Genomic DNA, 14,152 nt, shown 5'->3' with positions numbered 1-14,152 from the left:
CTCTTGAGTAGAAAAGATCAGGAGACACGTCACCTCCAGCTTCCTGCCTCTCACTTATAAGAATGTTTACAGTTACATTGGGCCCATTATTGGGAGAACCTGGAATAGTCTCACCATCTGAAGATCCTTAAGCACACCTATAACATCTCTTTGACCCCATGAGATATTTACAAATTACAGAGGCTAAGATGAGGACATCTCAGGGGACAGGACATGATTCATCCACCGAAATCTACTAATCTTAATTCAAATTATATGACGTTGGCCAATCTATTCAGGCTCCCAAACATCTGGATCCCTGGGCTGGTTAGTGTTATCTGTCAAATTCATAGGCTCTAGAATCACCCGTGAAGTGGATATCTGGGTATGTCTATAGGAATTTGCCTTAACTGTGGCTCACTGAATAGGGAAGACTAGCTGGGATCATTCCCTGGTTGGGATCCTGGACTGTGGAGAAAGGCAGCTAAGCAGCAGCCTTTGTTCACTTCTCTCACTAAGCTTCCTGACTGGAACACAATATGACTGGCTACCTTAAGTGCTGCTTTTCATGATGGCCTCTGTACCCTGAATTGTGAGCCTGAATAAACTCTTCCTCCTTCCTGTGTGTGTGTATGTGTGTGTGTGTGTTTGTGACAGGAGCTCTGGCTATCCTGGAACTCACTACATAGACCGGGATAGCCTAGAACTCACAGAGACCCACTTCTCTCTTCCTCTCAAATGCCAGAATTAAAGGTGTGAGCCACCACTGCTGGCCACCAACTCTTCCCTTCTTAAGTGGCTTTGTCAGGAATAGAAAGGTAACTAACATAGTCTTCAGAAGCAAAAACAAAACAAAAAAGCTGATTAAATGAGCTCATAAGACAAAAATAACTTTTCTCAAGCTGCACAAATAGTAGGAGGCTTCTGGAGCAAAGCTTTAGCCCTGCTGGCCCAGGTGTTGAGATTAAACCTCTCTTCCAGATGAACAGTTTACCGGTGGCCCTGGCAGCCCAGCCTGCACTTCTAGATGCTGACAGTAGGGGGAGATGAGCTTGGTGAGGATGGTCAGCCTTCCTGAGTGAAAGTTTAGAGATGGCAGAAGGGTGTCAGACAAACAAAACAGGAGAGTTTTCTCATGTTGAGCAGCTGTAGACAATGAGGCACTAGGCTCATATCATATAATATATCTAAATATACATGTATATATGTAACATATACCCATATATGTATATATCCTTCTGTATATGTTTATATATAATATATATGTGATATATAATATATATGATATATATGTGATATATATCTATATAGATATATATCCTTATAATGCTTATACTGAAAACAATGGGAGAGATGGTCTTTACAGAATAGGACATTCCAATTCAGAAAGGATCCGAGATGAGAGTCAAGTCCAAATGTCAGTGTAGTCGCAAATTTTACTTCATTCTAGAGACTATACCACGCTTGTCTCTTTGGTTTCAGAGGTTGAAAGACAGGCTTGGATCAAGGAAGGGCCAGAAGCTGTCCACGTTTACAATTAAATAGGTGAGCAGAGACTTGAGTTTCTGTATTGTTGCCTGTCTTGGACAGCCAGAAGTAACCGATCTGGAACATCACATTGAAAGGACCCGTTGCCATGTGCACAAGGAGAGCTGTGAGCCTTGTGCAGGGGCCCCTTGGGAACTCCAAGGAATGATGTCCAGAGATCTGGTCCACTGGGACTCGGAATGTCTGCTAGCTGTGATCACCCGCTCCAGATCAGAAGGTCACCAAAGGTCAGCTTTCCCTGCATCCTGGCCTCTCTGAGCTTCCTTGCCAGTGTGCCACAATGGCTTGGAGCACCAGAGCTGTCTCCAGCTGTATCTACTTCAGCTGTCTATATTGGAGATGGTGGCACGACTCAAGGGACTATTTTCTTTTTAAAAGCAATGTATAAGCATATTCATGCAGCTCACAGGTATTTACACCCCTGTTTTTGAGACAGGGTTTTGCTCTGTAGCTCTGGCTAGCTTGTAACTCACTGTGTAGAACATGGTAGCTTCAAACTTACAGCAGTTCTCCTGCCTCTGTCTCCCAAGTTCTGCGACTACAGATATGAGCGATACACCCTACAACAAACTATATTCTTTCAAAATTATGTTTGCTTATTTTGTGTGTGTGTGTTAGCACACACATACCACAGTGCATTTGTGGAGGTCAGGGGTCAACTCACAGGAGTTAGTTCTCTACCAACATAGGTCAAGCCCAGGTCAAGTCCAGGTCAAGCCCAGGTCAAGTCCAGGTCAAGCCCAGGTCCACAGACTTGGCAATAAGCATCTCCACTGATCAAACTATCTTGCTGGACCCTCTATTTTTTTTTTATTTAATTGTCATTATTGTTGCTTTTGAGATATACTCATGTGTCGCAGACTATCTTGAACTAACATGTAGTTGAGGATGACCCCGCATTCCTGATTCTCCTATCATACCTCCAAGGTGGTTACAGTTATGACTGTTATGCTTGTCTTGACATTTTTAAAAAGATTTTTTTATTTTTATGTTCTGCCTGTGGGTGTTTTGCCTGCATGTATGCCCATGCAGCACCCTCAGAGGCCAGAAGGTGGCACTGGGTTTCCTGGAGCTGGAGATGTAGATGATTGACAGCTACCACGTGGGTGCTGGTAGATCCCAGGTCTTCTAGAAGAGCAGCAGGTGCTTTTCATTCTTGAGCCTTCTCTTTAAGCTCCAAATGTAACGTGAATTTCTGGATCCATTTTGGTTTTTTTTTTTTTTTTGGTTTTTCGAGACAGGGTTTCTCTGTGTAGCCCTGGCTGTCCTGGCACTCACTTTGTAGACCATCCCGAGTGCTGGGATTAAAGGTGTGCGCCACCACGCCCGGCTCCATTTTGGTTTTTTAAATCAAGTTTTTAAAAAGTTAAAGTCAAACTGCTTACCTCTCTAAGTACATGTGTACATTTGCACGCGAATGCGTGTGTGTGTGTGTGTGTGTGTGTTTGTGCGTGCATGCGTGTGTGCACTCAGGTGGTGTGGTTTCTGGTAGAAGTAGACACATAGTAGGCACTCACTAAATCAGTCCCCCTGACTCACCAGAAACACTTAGCTCTATGGTTGTGGAAACATTACCAGCATGGTTAGAAATAAATGCTCAGTGCTTCCCAGGGCCTACTGTCTGCCAGCCATGGGTCCCAGATCATCTAGGACAGTGGGCCCCTCACAATGCTCATATCTTTCATTTCCATTTTTACAAGGCTCAAAGAAACTACATGTGACCACAAGCAGCTGATAAAGTATTTTGGGGTTTTGTTTTGTTTTGTTGTTACTTGTTTTAAAACTTACATTCATTCATTCATTCATTCATTGTGTATCTGTGTGTGTGTGTGATATGTGTGTTCAAGTGGCATATGGTACACATGTAGAAGCCAGAGATAAACTTTTTAGCAAATGGGCTCTCTCTCTCTCTTCCTTGTACGTCCTGAGGATCAAACTCAGGCCACCAGACTTGGCTGCAAGCCCCTCCTCCGGCTGAGCAGCTAACTGTGTCACCAACTGTTCAAATGTCTCCCCTCTCTGAGCGTCTGTTAACTGAGGTTCTCAGGAAGAAGTGGGGCCTCCTTTATTAGCGCAATTGTTTGAGGAGCTGCAGATTGAACTAGGGCCTCTTGTACGCTGTGCCCACACTTTGTTAGGTTTGGCATTCAGTGAGTGCTATTTGCAGTAATAACTTCCCTTACTGGGCACCTGCCCCTATGGGTTCTCTTGGGGAGGGGAGCAGGCTGGAGCTCTGAGAGGCAGAGGAACCTGCCCGAGTTACAAAACAAGCAAATGGCCGTGAGGGGTTGGGCGCTAGAGTTGTGGGATGAGGAGGACTCACTCTAATTCTTGGGATTCTAAGGAACAAAACATCCCATGCGCTTCAACAATCTCTCTTGCTGGGGCTGACTTACTCTGAGGTCAACAGTTGCCCAATTAGTGGTTTGGAGCCCAGCTTGGCTGGAAAAATGTCCAAACCTGGGCTGGGGGAAGCCGGAGGCTTGGCAAGCACAAGAGAGATCTCTGACTTCAATCATAGGGTCGTGTGAAGCCTGTGACCCCCTGGCCTGGCATGCCTCAAGTGCCAGAGTCTTCTTTCTCTGCATGCCACCTTCTGCTCAAGAGCCCAGGCTCAGGCCCTAGAAGGAAGGATCCGGGTCTTTGAATGGGTTTGGCCGGGTAGATTTCCCAGAAGAGGTCAGAACCAGCTGTGTTTTTGTGGTCACACATTGATCTTCCTGAGTCAGCACGGCTGCTTGGAGGGACAGGATGTCCTGTCTGTTCCCAGGGGCTTTGGATCCTAGCCAGACTGAATATTTTCCAAAACATGTCCTGAAACGGAGATGCGGCAGGGATAGGAGATATCCCACCCCTTCTCCATCAATGCCAGCCCAGACACTCACCTCTCCTTCTAGTACAGCGCCTGGACCTAGTTCTGACCACACACCTGGCACTGTGCTATTCTCTCTGTACTCTACTAACTCAACAGAGCACAGTGGAACAGCCTCAGATCCGAATTCCATATGGCAGCTGGGCAAACAGACTCAGAGACAAGTGTCCATCATCTTGGCATTCAGAAGGCTGAGGCAGGAAGACCTCAAATTTGAAGCCAGCCTGAGCTATATAGGGAGTTACAAGGCCAGCTTGGGGTTACACTGTGACAGTGAAATCCTGTTGAAATGAGGGAAGAGAAAGGAAAAGGGGAAGGGAAAAATCAGAGAGATCAGGCGGCTTATAAATGGTCTCACAGAGAAGGAATTGCAGGGCTGTGCTGAGAGGTCTCTCGTGTCAGATCTGAGGATGCTCTGTAAATTCACCAGGTCGAACACACCATCACAACCAGCCCAATGAATACAGATGACTAGTTCCTGAAGAAACGTGAAAAGTGAGGTTCCGGAAGATGGAAGTGACTTGTACAAAGTTGGAGAAAGCTCCCCTGGGGTAGCCAGCAGGTTTTTTTTCAAGGGTACAGGGCCAAACTCTCCACTGCTGAGATCTGGTTATGAGCAACAGAAGCCCCTCCCCTTCCTACGATTCCTGTGTTTACCCAAGGGCTTCCTGGGGTGAGAGGAGGGAAGGGAGGGGAGAGCAGCCATCTCCTGGGGAGGACAGAAGCAGAGAGGAGCTGTTTGGAAAGCTTAAGTATGGGAGTTCAATGCTGGGACAGCTAGGGCTGAGAGGAATGGGCTGCTGCCTGACATTGGAAAGTGCCTGCATCTGTCAAGGTCAGCCCACCCTCAGGGACAGTGTACTTGCAGTTTCCCACATGCCAGCGTGGGCAGTGACTGCCTACAAGAAGGACACTGCTTGGCTCTGATAACTAAAAGATTCCTGGAGGGAGGGAGAAGGTAGACAGCAAGACACAGGATGGGACTAGACCAGACTGGCCTAGAACTCACTCACAGAAATCCTTGGTCTCCTGAGTGCTGAGACCAAAGGCATGTGCCACCACTGCCCAGCTTCAGAATACATTTTTTAAAAAAGGGATTTTAGGTGTGGGCTGGGAAGATGCCGCCATTGGCTAAGTGCTCACTATGCCAACATGAAGACCTGAGTTTGCATTTCCAGCACCTACATAGTACAATACAATACAAAATGAAACGAAACAAAACAAAAATCGAGGGTTGGAGAGAGAGTTCTACAATTAAGAGCACGTGTTGCTCATACAGAAGATACAGGTTCCCTTCCCACCACCTATGTGGAGCTCACAACTGTCTGTAACTCCAGTTTTAGCGGCTCTGATGTCCTCTCTGGGCCTCCATGGGCACAGTGCACAGACACTCATGCAAGCAAAACACCGATACAACAAACATAACAAACAAAAGCCAGGCGAGGTAGTGTGCAGCTGTAACCCTGTGCAGTGGAGGCAGAGACAGGGGGTTCCAAGGGCTTGGTGACTTTGAATTAAGCACTTTCTGACCCACTATGTTAACTACATAGGAGGTCCCCAAAGTTCATCATAGTAGGGAAAAGGAGAAGATAATGAAATAACATGCATTCTGCATGTCGCCTGAAACACTGAGGAAAAGCAGATACACACATCTCTGTGTGGTTGCCAAGAACTAACTGTAGTTATTACCATATGATTTGGTTTGGTTTTGGTTTTGAGACATGGTCTCATTACGGAACCCAGGCTGATCTTGGACTGTTAAGCCTCCTGCCTCCACTCCCCAAATGCTGGACTAGCAGATGTAAGCTACTGTGCTGATTGTTAAGGTGAAAGTATTTTGAAGGCCAGGTAATATCACCTTGACACTGTTGTGGCAGTGCCTAAAAAGCCAGATCACATTTGCCTTGGCACCTGAATCCAGAGCGGGTAGAATGGTTCCCGGCTGAGTTTTCTCTGACACCTTCTCGGAGAGTACCGTGGCAAGGCTGGGGTTGGACTTAGGACCCATCGGGTTAGTGTAGGTTTGATTTTTTTTTTTTTTTTAATGTAACCTTGCGACAAAAGAAAAGCAAAGAATTGCCCTTTGGAATCAAGATCTCAAGCTTGTAAATTGTTGTAGTCATTATGAAAATCAGTATGCAGGTTCCTCAAAATACTAAAAATAGATCTCCCACATCATCCAGCTACAGTGCTCCTGGATATCTATCCTGAGGAAGCTATGTCAGCATTCCAGAAAGCTATACAAGTTTATTGATGCCGGTGCACTATAGCCAAGATATGGAACTAGCCTGGGCACGCAGCAACAGATGAAGGGATAAAGGAAAGGTCGCATAAATATACCATGGAATTGTATTCCAATGTAAAGAATAATGAAAAGATAACCTTGACTTTCTGATCGCCTCTTGATTGCTGGAATCACAGGCATGTGCCACTGTGTCCCATTTTATGGGATACTGGAGATCAAAACCTGTGCTCCCTGCAGGCTAGGTGAGGACTGTACTAACTGAGCTACATCCTCAGCCCTGAGTTCCTCCAGGCAGCCCATGCTGTGATCCCTGCTCCAGGGAAGTTGGAGATAGGATCAGAGGGCCAAGGCCATCCTTAGCTACATGTCCAGTACAAGGACAGCCTGGGCTACAGGAAACTTTGTTTCAAAGAAATAAAAAACCCAAATGACAAAAAAGAGCTCCTTCCCCCAAAAGAATAAAATTAGGTCATTTGTAGAAAAATGGATGGAATTCGAGACCCTCACAGTAAGTGAAAAGACTGGGAAAGACAAAGAGCATACGCTTTTTTAAAATGTGGGATACACATTTAAATATAATTAGCATACTATATAGTGTGTATGGGACATGAAAGAAGAGAGAGGAAGGAGGAATGGGAGGGGCTAAAGAGATGGCTCAGTGGCTAAGAGCACCAGCTCCCAGCACCTACATGGCAATGCACTACCATCTGTAAGCCCAATTCTAGGGGATCTTTTGAACTCTGGGCACCAGGCACACATGTGGTACACAGACATATATGCAGGCAAAACACCCATAAACATAAATAGGAAAGAGAAAAGAAAACATCACTTTTTCTCTTCTTTTATCATTTAGATTTATTTATTTTATATGAGTGCTCTATCTGCATGTACATCTGCAGGCTAGAAGAGGGCATTGGATCCCATTACAGATGGTTGTGAGCCACCATGTGGTTGCTGGGAATTGAACTCAGGACCTCTGGAAGAGCAGTCAGTGCTCTTAACCACTGAGCCATCTCTCTGGCCCCAAAATATTGTTTTTTGTTTTTTGTTAAATATAGAGTCTAGACTTAACTACATATATGCAAGCAATAAGACATGAAAGTAGGAGAATTATCCAGGTGGGGTGAAAAGAGATGGGGGAGTGAGAAGGAGGGAGAAGAGGAGCGGTGGCCCAGTCAAAGCACAATGATATATAATATATAACATATAATATATAATAATATACAGTGATATAATATATCACATATGATATATACTATATAACAGGTATATGACATATATATAATATGATACAATATATATGATAATATAATACATGATAATATAATACATATGTATATATATGATAATATAATACAATATATATATGAAAAATCACAATGAAATTCACCAAATTGTGCATACTACACATTTTTTCAGAGAAAGACTATAGGTTTGGGTGAAAATAGTAGCTTTTGCTGTCCCCAGGGTGTAATGACAAAATGTGAACACTTGGGGGCACTCCAGCTAATCTTCAATAGAGAGATGGTGACATGTTTGATAATTTAAAAAAATATGGAGGGGCCAGCAGGATGGCTCAGCAGGTAAGGGCACTTGCCAGTCAAGCCTGAGGACTTGGGCTTAGTACCTGGAACACTCGAGACACAAGAATAGAACTAACTCCTGAAAGCTGTCCTTTGACCTCCATTCCCAAGTGTACTACCCCAAATAAATACATTTTAAAAAAAAAAATCACTAATCCCAGCGCTTGGGAGGCAAAGGCAGGCAGATTTCTGAGTTCAAGGCCAGCCTGGTCTACAGAGTGAGTTCCAGGACAGCCATGGCTACACAGAGAAACCCTGTCTCAAACAAAACAAAACAAACAAAACAAAACAAACACTAAACCAAAATCACTGTCATTGTCACAACCTGAACTCTTCCTGTGAAGTTCTAAGCTGTGTTCAGAGGGTCATGAGTCAGGGGATCTTTGGTTTGTTTCATTGTTGTTTGTTTTTGTTTCTGAAACAGAGTCTCACTGTGTAACTCTGTCTGTCCTAGAACTCCTTATGCAGGCTAAACTGGCCTCAAACTCACAGAAAGCCACCTGCCTTTGCCTTCTGAGTGCTGGGATTATAGGCATGCACCATTATACCTGGCCACCTTCTCATTTTAACTTTGTAAACATCCTGTTCACTAGGTACTATCTAAAAATTTTTTTAAAAAAAAGTATGTGTGTGTGTGTGTGTATGTGTGTGCCTGTCTGCCTGTCTGCCTGCCTATCTGTCTGTACCTGTGTGCCAGTGCCTGTGGGCATCAGAAGAGGGTGTTGGATCTCCTGGAGCTAGAGTCCCAGGTGACTATGGATGCTGGGAACCAAGTTCTGATCCTCTGGAAACATAGCAGGTGCCCTTCACCAAGAGCCACCTCTTCAGCCCCCTCCGCTGTAGTTAGACAGTTACTGAGGATTTGATGCAATAGAGTCTAATATTGCTTTTCTGGATTTTTAAACTGTCTCTATAGCATTGTAACTCACACTATTAAATGTACAGCTTTGTGACATCAGTGCACACGTTGGCTCAGAGGCTGGAGATGAGGCGCTAGGACCCATGGGACAGTCCGGTAACTGCTTCCTTAGCTTGGCTAGCTCTCTCAGTCTCTGGAGAGTCGATGTCATCATCTTGAACTTAGCCCTCTGTGTTTTTCCATATTGTTCCAACTCCTGTGAGATACAGGCTCCATTTTAATAAAAACCATATGGGGGCTCTAAGGAGGGTCTCTGGCATCTAAGGGTGGGTTGGAAGTACTGAAGGGCAGGCTGGAATTCTCAGAGGGTCTAAGGAACATTTTTCTGACAGGCTTGTTTAGGGGGAGACCCCCATCCCTGGAAATTGGGGACCTAGGGTCCAGGCCTGGTTCCTTCTCTAGGTCCCTGTGACATGACATTGTGAGTCACTGGTGTCCCAATCACAGAAAAATGTCTTCCTGATGCTAGGTTTTCCCTATCTCCCTTGCTTTCCCTCATCCGCTCTTCCCCAAAGCCTGGGAAGAAATGAGCAGGTGTAATGGTTAGCGCTCACAGGTGTTTCTTCAGCAAAGAAGAGACTGAGCATGCCAGACCCAACCAGATGGGTAGCACATTGTGGCCCATGGGGAGTGGTCCCAGAAATTATTCCCCCACCCAATATGTAAAGGAGATGTCAGGCCTCTCCCCAGGCAGGGGATGATGGGAATTTTCTGCCGATCTTCCCACTAACGACTTCAGTTCCTGTCAGGGCTGGGCCCACAGGCCATAAATCGCTTTACTCATTCGTTGCTCAGTATCTGGCAGCTCAGGGTTTGTCAGGAGCCTGTCGCCATCCTTATCTTGTTACACGCCTTGGCATTGCTTCGCCACTTTTTAAAAATGCAGTCTTGCAAGCAGGGTGCTTTGGTCATCTCTTACTTTGGAGTTGGCAGACTCCGCCCGTGGCAAGTGGAATGAGGGAGGGGCAAGAGGGCTCAAGCTTCCGGGGTGTGAACTCCGAGTCACTTCCCTCTGGGGTCTAGGGTGGCATCTGATGTGAAGCTGTGGGAGGACTGAGAAGTGGTCATTTAGAGCCAGCGCAAAACCAAAATGAGGCTCCTTTGCTGGGTGACCTCGGGCAAGAGTGCTTCTCCTCCTCCTCCTCTTCTTCCTCTTCCTCTTCTTCCTCCTTCTCTTCTTCACCATGGAGTGAGAAGGAATGGGGGTTGTTTGCTTACAATGACACGCAGGTACCCTTAACCCGTGAGTCTGTTGCATTAAGAGTTGGGACTTGGAGCCGGGCGTGGTGGCGCATATGCCTTTAATCTCAGCACTTGGGAGGCAGAGGCAGGCAAATTTCTGAGTTCGAGGCCAGCCTGGCTCTATAGAGTGAGTTCCAGGACAGCCAGGGCTACACAGAGAAACCCTGTCTCGAAAAACAAAAAACGAAACAAAACAAAACCCCCAAACCAAAACAAACAAAACCAAGACTTGGGACTTGGGGCTGGAGAGATGGCTCAGTGGTTAAGAGCACCAGCTGCTCTTCCAGAGGGCCCAGGATTAATTCCTAGCACCCATATGGCAGGCTGCAACCGTGTGTAACTTCAGTTCCAGGACATCTGACCCCCTCACACAGACATACATGCAGCCAAAATACCAATGTACATAAAATAAAAATAAACCGATTATTTGAAAAGCAGAGTTGGGATTGGATTTGACCTCTGGGGACAACCTGGTGACTCCTTTGCCATCTCCAGTCTCAAATCCCTCATCTCCCTCATTGTGTAAGAGCCCACTCTTGACTGCCTCGTGGCTTGGCTCTCTTATCTCAACTCCCATTGGCTCTCTTGAGTTCCTCACACCACTCTCCTCCCTAGACTCGGCCCCACTTCCTCAAGGTTTCTTTCACCAGCTCCAAGGACCCAGGCTGGCCACCAAGTCTTCAGCATACAGTCCTTCAGGGGACTCTTAAGATGCAAACTCACCAAGGAAATCCTTATGGTATGATTCATTTATTATGATTTGAGTATTCACATGGCACACAGTCCAAGCAGTTGAAGTGCCTCCTCCAGCCATACACCCTTGTCCCCAGCTTTTATGTCTTCCTCCCAATCTGTCCTTGTCTACTGGTTTCACGGGGTTTAATGGCCTCAGCTCACAGCAATGCTTGCTTGCTTGTTTGTCTTTATGGATCTGAGTGATTTTACCTGCGTGTATGTATATTTGTGAAGGATGTGTTCCATTGGGTTAGAGGAGATTGGGGTGCTGGAGTTATGGAAGGTTGTGAGCTGTTTGTGCTGGGAACGGAATCCAGGTCCTCTGGAAGAGCAACCAGTGCTCTCAACCTCCGAGCCAGATGGTTCTCGGCAGTCCCCACAGTGGGTTTTGGAGCTGTGGCAGAAAAGCCACCCAGGCAGAGAGAACAAGAAGGGTCTTGAAGCTATGGACCAACGTTGCTGAGGTAAGAGGGAGAGGGGGTCAGGTTAGTAGATGGCAGAGGGGGGCTGTTGTTTTTGCTCTTGTTTGAGACGGGGTCTCACTGTGTAGCCCTGGTTGGCCTGAGACTTGCTGTGTGGACCAGGCAGAACTGGAATTTGCAACGATTCTGCTGCACCTCCCTCCCTAGTGCGGAGATTCCTGTATGTGCACTACCTCACGGGGCTAGAAACCTGGATGCTGCTCTGTGAGGCCTGGCGAGGTGAAGTGGGGCTTAGTCATTTGTGTCTCATATGAACACTGCAGAATGTGGGTGCTGGGTTTAGGGAGGCCAGGAGAGAGGCAAGTGTGGGCTTCTGGTAGGGAGGACCAGGGTTGGAGAGGGAAGGTGGAGAGAAGAGGCGGGCTTTGGATATTTGGGCTGGTCTTGTGGGAGGAGAGACCCTCCCAGCCACAGGCTCTGCTAACTCCTTGTCCCTGTTGGCAGTATTGTCTGAGTGATTACTGGGTTAGAATGTACCACTACAATTTCACAGAGCAGGCCTGGAGAACTTACAGGCTAAAGCTCTGACTAGAGGGTCACCATTTACTCTAAGGCAGTGACCACAGTGGCCTGCTACCTGCTGGGAGACTAGTATTTCTCACAGATATGTCATGCACCTGTCAGTGCCCAGGAAATCACCTCGAAGGCAGCCTGCCATGTACAGTCTTTTTCTGAAGGGCAAAATCCAGAACCTTCAGAATCTCATATTTTCTTGGCCATAAAACCCTTTACCCATGAAAGCTGGTCATATAAAATATATATACAACAGGAATGTGACTCGGTTGGGAGAATGCTTGTCTAACACACACAAGGCCCTGGGTTTGATCCTCCGTACCACAGAAACACTGTCTGCAGCCTCTACACATTAGATACCTGGCACAGTTGGGCAGCAGAAAAATAACTCCAGGGCTGGGGATATAGCTCTGAGGTAGAACACTTGCCCAGGATGCAGGAGCCCTGGGTGCCACCCTCTACACTGCAAGGAATCAGGAAGGCAAAGGACAATGCTAGGGAATGGTGAGGGACCCAAGAGACAGCAACAGATGCCAGAATCTCAACACTACACACACACACACACACACACACACACACACACACACACACACATACACACACACACCAAGCAGCACAGAGCAGTGGTTGGTGGTGGCCCAGGCCAGTAGCAGGTGCAGAAGTGACATCAGAACAGAAGCAGAAGTCACAGAGAGATGATGTCATCTCAGTCAAAAATAGATGCACACCCCCCCCCCCGTCCCCCGCTAGCTCCCTCTCACTGTGAACTCCGGGGAGGCCTTGATTCTCCCAGAATGCATGAGGACACTTCTTGGGACGGGAAGGAGCGACTGAAGGGCTGATGATGCCTGTGTGGAGGTCATCCCAGGGAGGACAGCAGAGGCAGATCCTACTGAGATGGGCATTTGAACACGTCTGCAGGATGGGAAGCATTGTGTTATCAGTGCTGTCTCCCAAATCTTGTGTCCTTGAAATGCGGTTCCTAACACACCAACTTTGTTAGGTGAGACTCATCGGAGATGATCTGCATGCGGATTGATGGGTAAAAGGCTATTGCAGTAGTGACCTAGCATCACGGATCCATCTCATCTCGTGGCGCCCTCTGCCATGTTAAACACAGCTTCATGGCCCTCAGCGTGTACCAGCATCACGCTCTTAGACTGCTCAGCCTCCAGGGCCATGAGCTAAGCCTATCTCTTTACAAATGGCTAGATCTCCTGTGTTTTCTCATAGCAACAGAAATGAATCAAGATGCCAGGAGCTACGGATTTCATCACAGGGAAGAGCAGGCAGCACTCTCGGAGTTACAAAAGTGCCTGCTAACTGAATTGTTTACTTAATCATGATTGTTTGTTCCATTGATTGACTCTGCTGTGTGTACTTGGTGAAAATCAAACATCCAAATGGGCAAAAGGGCATCAAATGAAAAGCAGCTGTCCCTCTCACCCCTGACCCCCACCGTCCACACCTACCCGAAGGCCCTTCTCTCCGGACTGCTATCCCACCCCCCACTGCAACACCAGTGCTTGCCCTGCATCCTGTGAGTGTTCAGGTCAAGATTCCCATCCTTCAGCTACCACAGGAGGAGAAACGGGGCTTCTCTCTCTGTCCCCCTCCCTGTTCCCGCTGCCAGTGCTGTGCCATACAAAAAAAGAATTGAGGGGCTACAGAGATTGTTCAGCAGTTAAGAGCGTTGGCTGCTCTTCTCGAGGACCCAGTACCCACATGGCAACGCATAACCATCAGTAGCTACGGTGCCAGGGGACCCAACGCCCCCTTCTGGTTTCTGTGGGTATTGCATGCATTTGGGGCACGTGCATGCAGGCAAAACACAGCACATTAAAAATAAACACATCTTTTAAAAACGATCTGTTCAGCAAAGTTTTTGTGGATAAATGGATCGTGAGATGTTAGAACAACAGATTTATAGGAGTGTGGAAACCAGACTTGATGAACAGAACCGGGGACTCCTGTAATCAGTGTGATAAGCTGAGAAACCCCGAAGCTGTGGATCTTGTAATGGGAAAAATTCTT

This window comes from Mus musculus, chromosome 2 (genome assembly GCF_000001635.26).
Source record: "Mus musculus strain C57BL/6J chromosome 2, GRCm38.p6 C57BL/6J".
Taxonomy (NCBI): Eukaryota; Metazoa; Chordata; class Mammalia; order Rodentia; family Muridae; genus Mus; species Mus musculus.
This window is presented reverse-complemented; position numbering follows the sequence as displayed.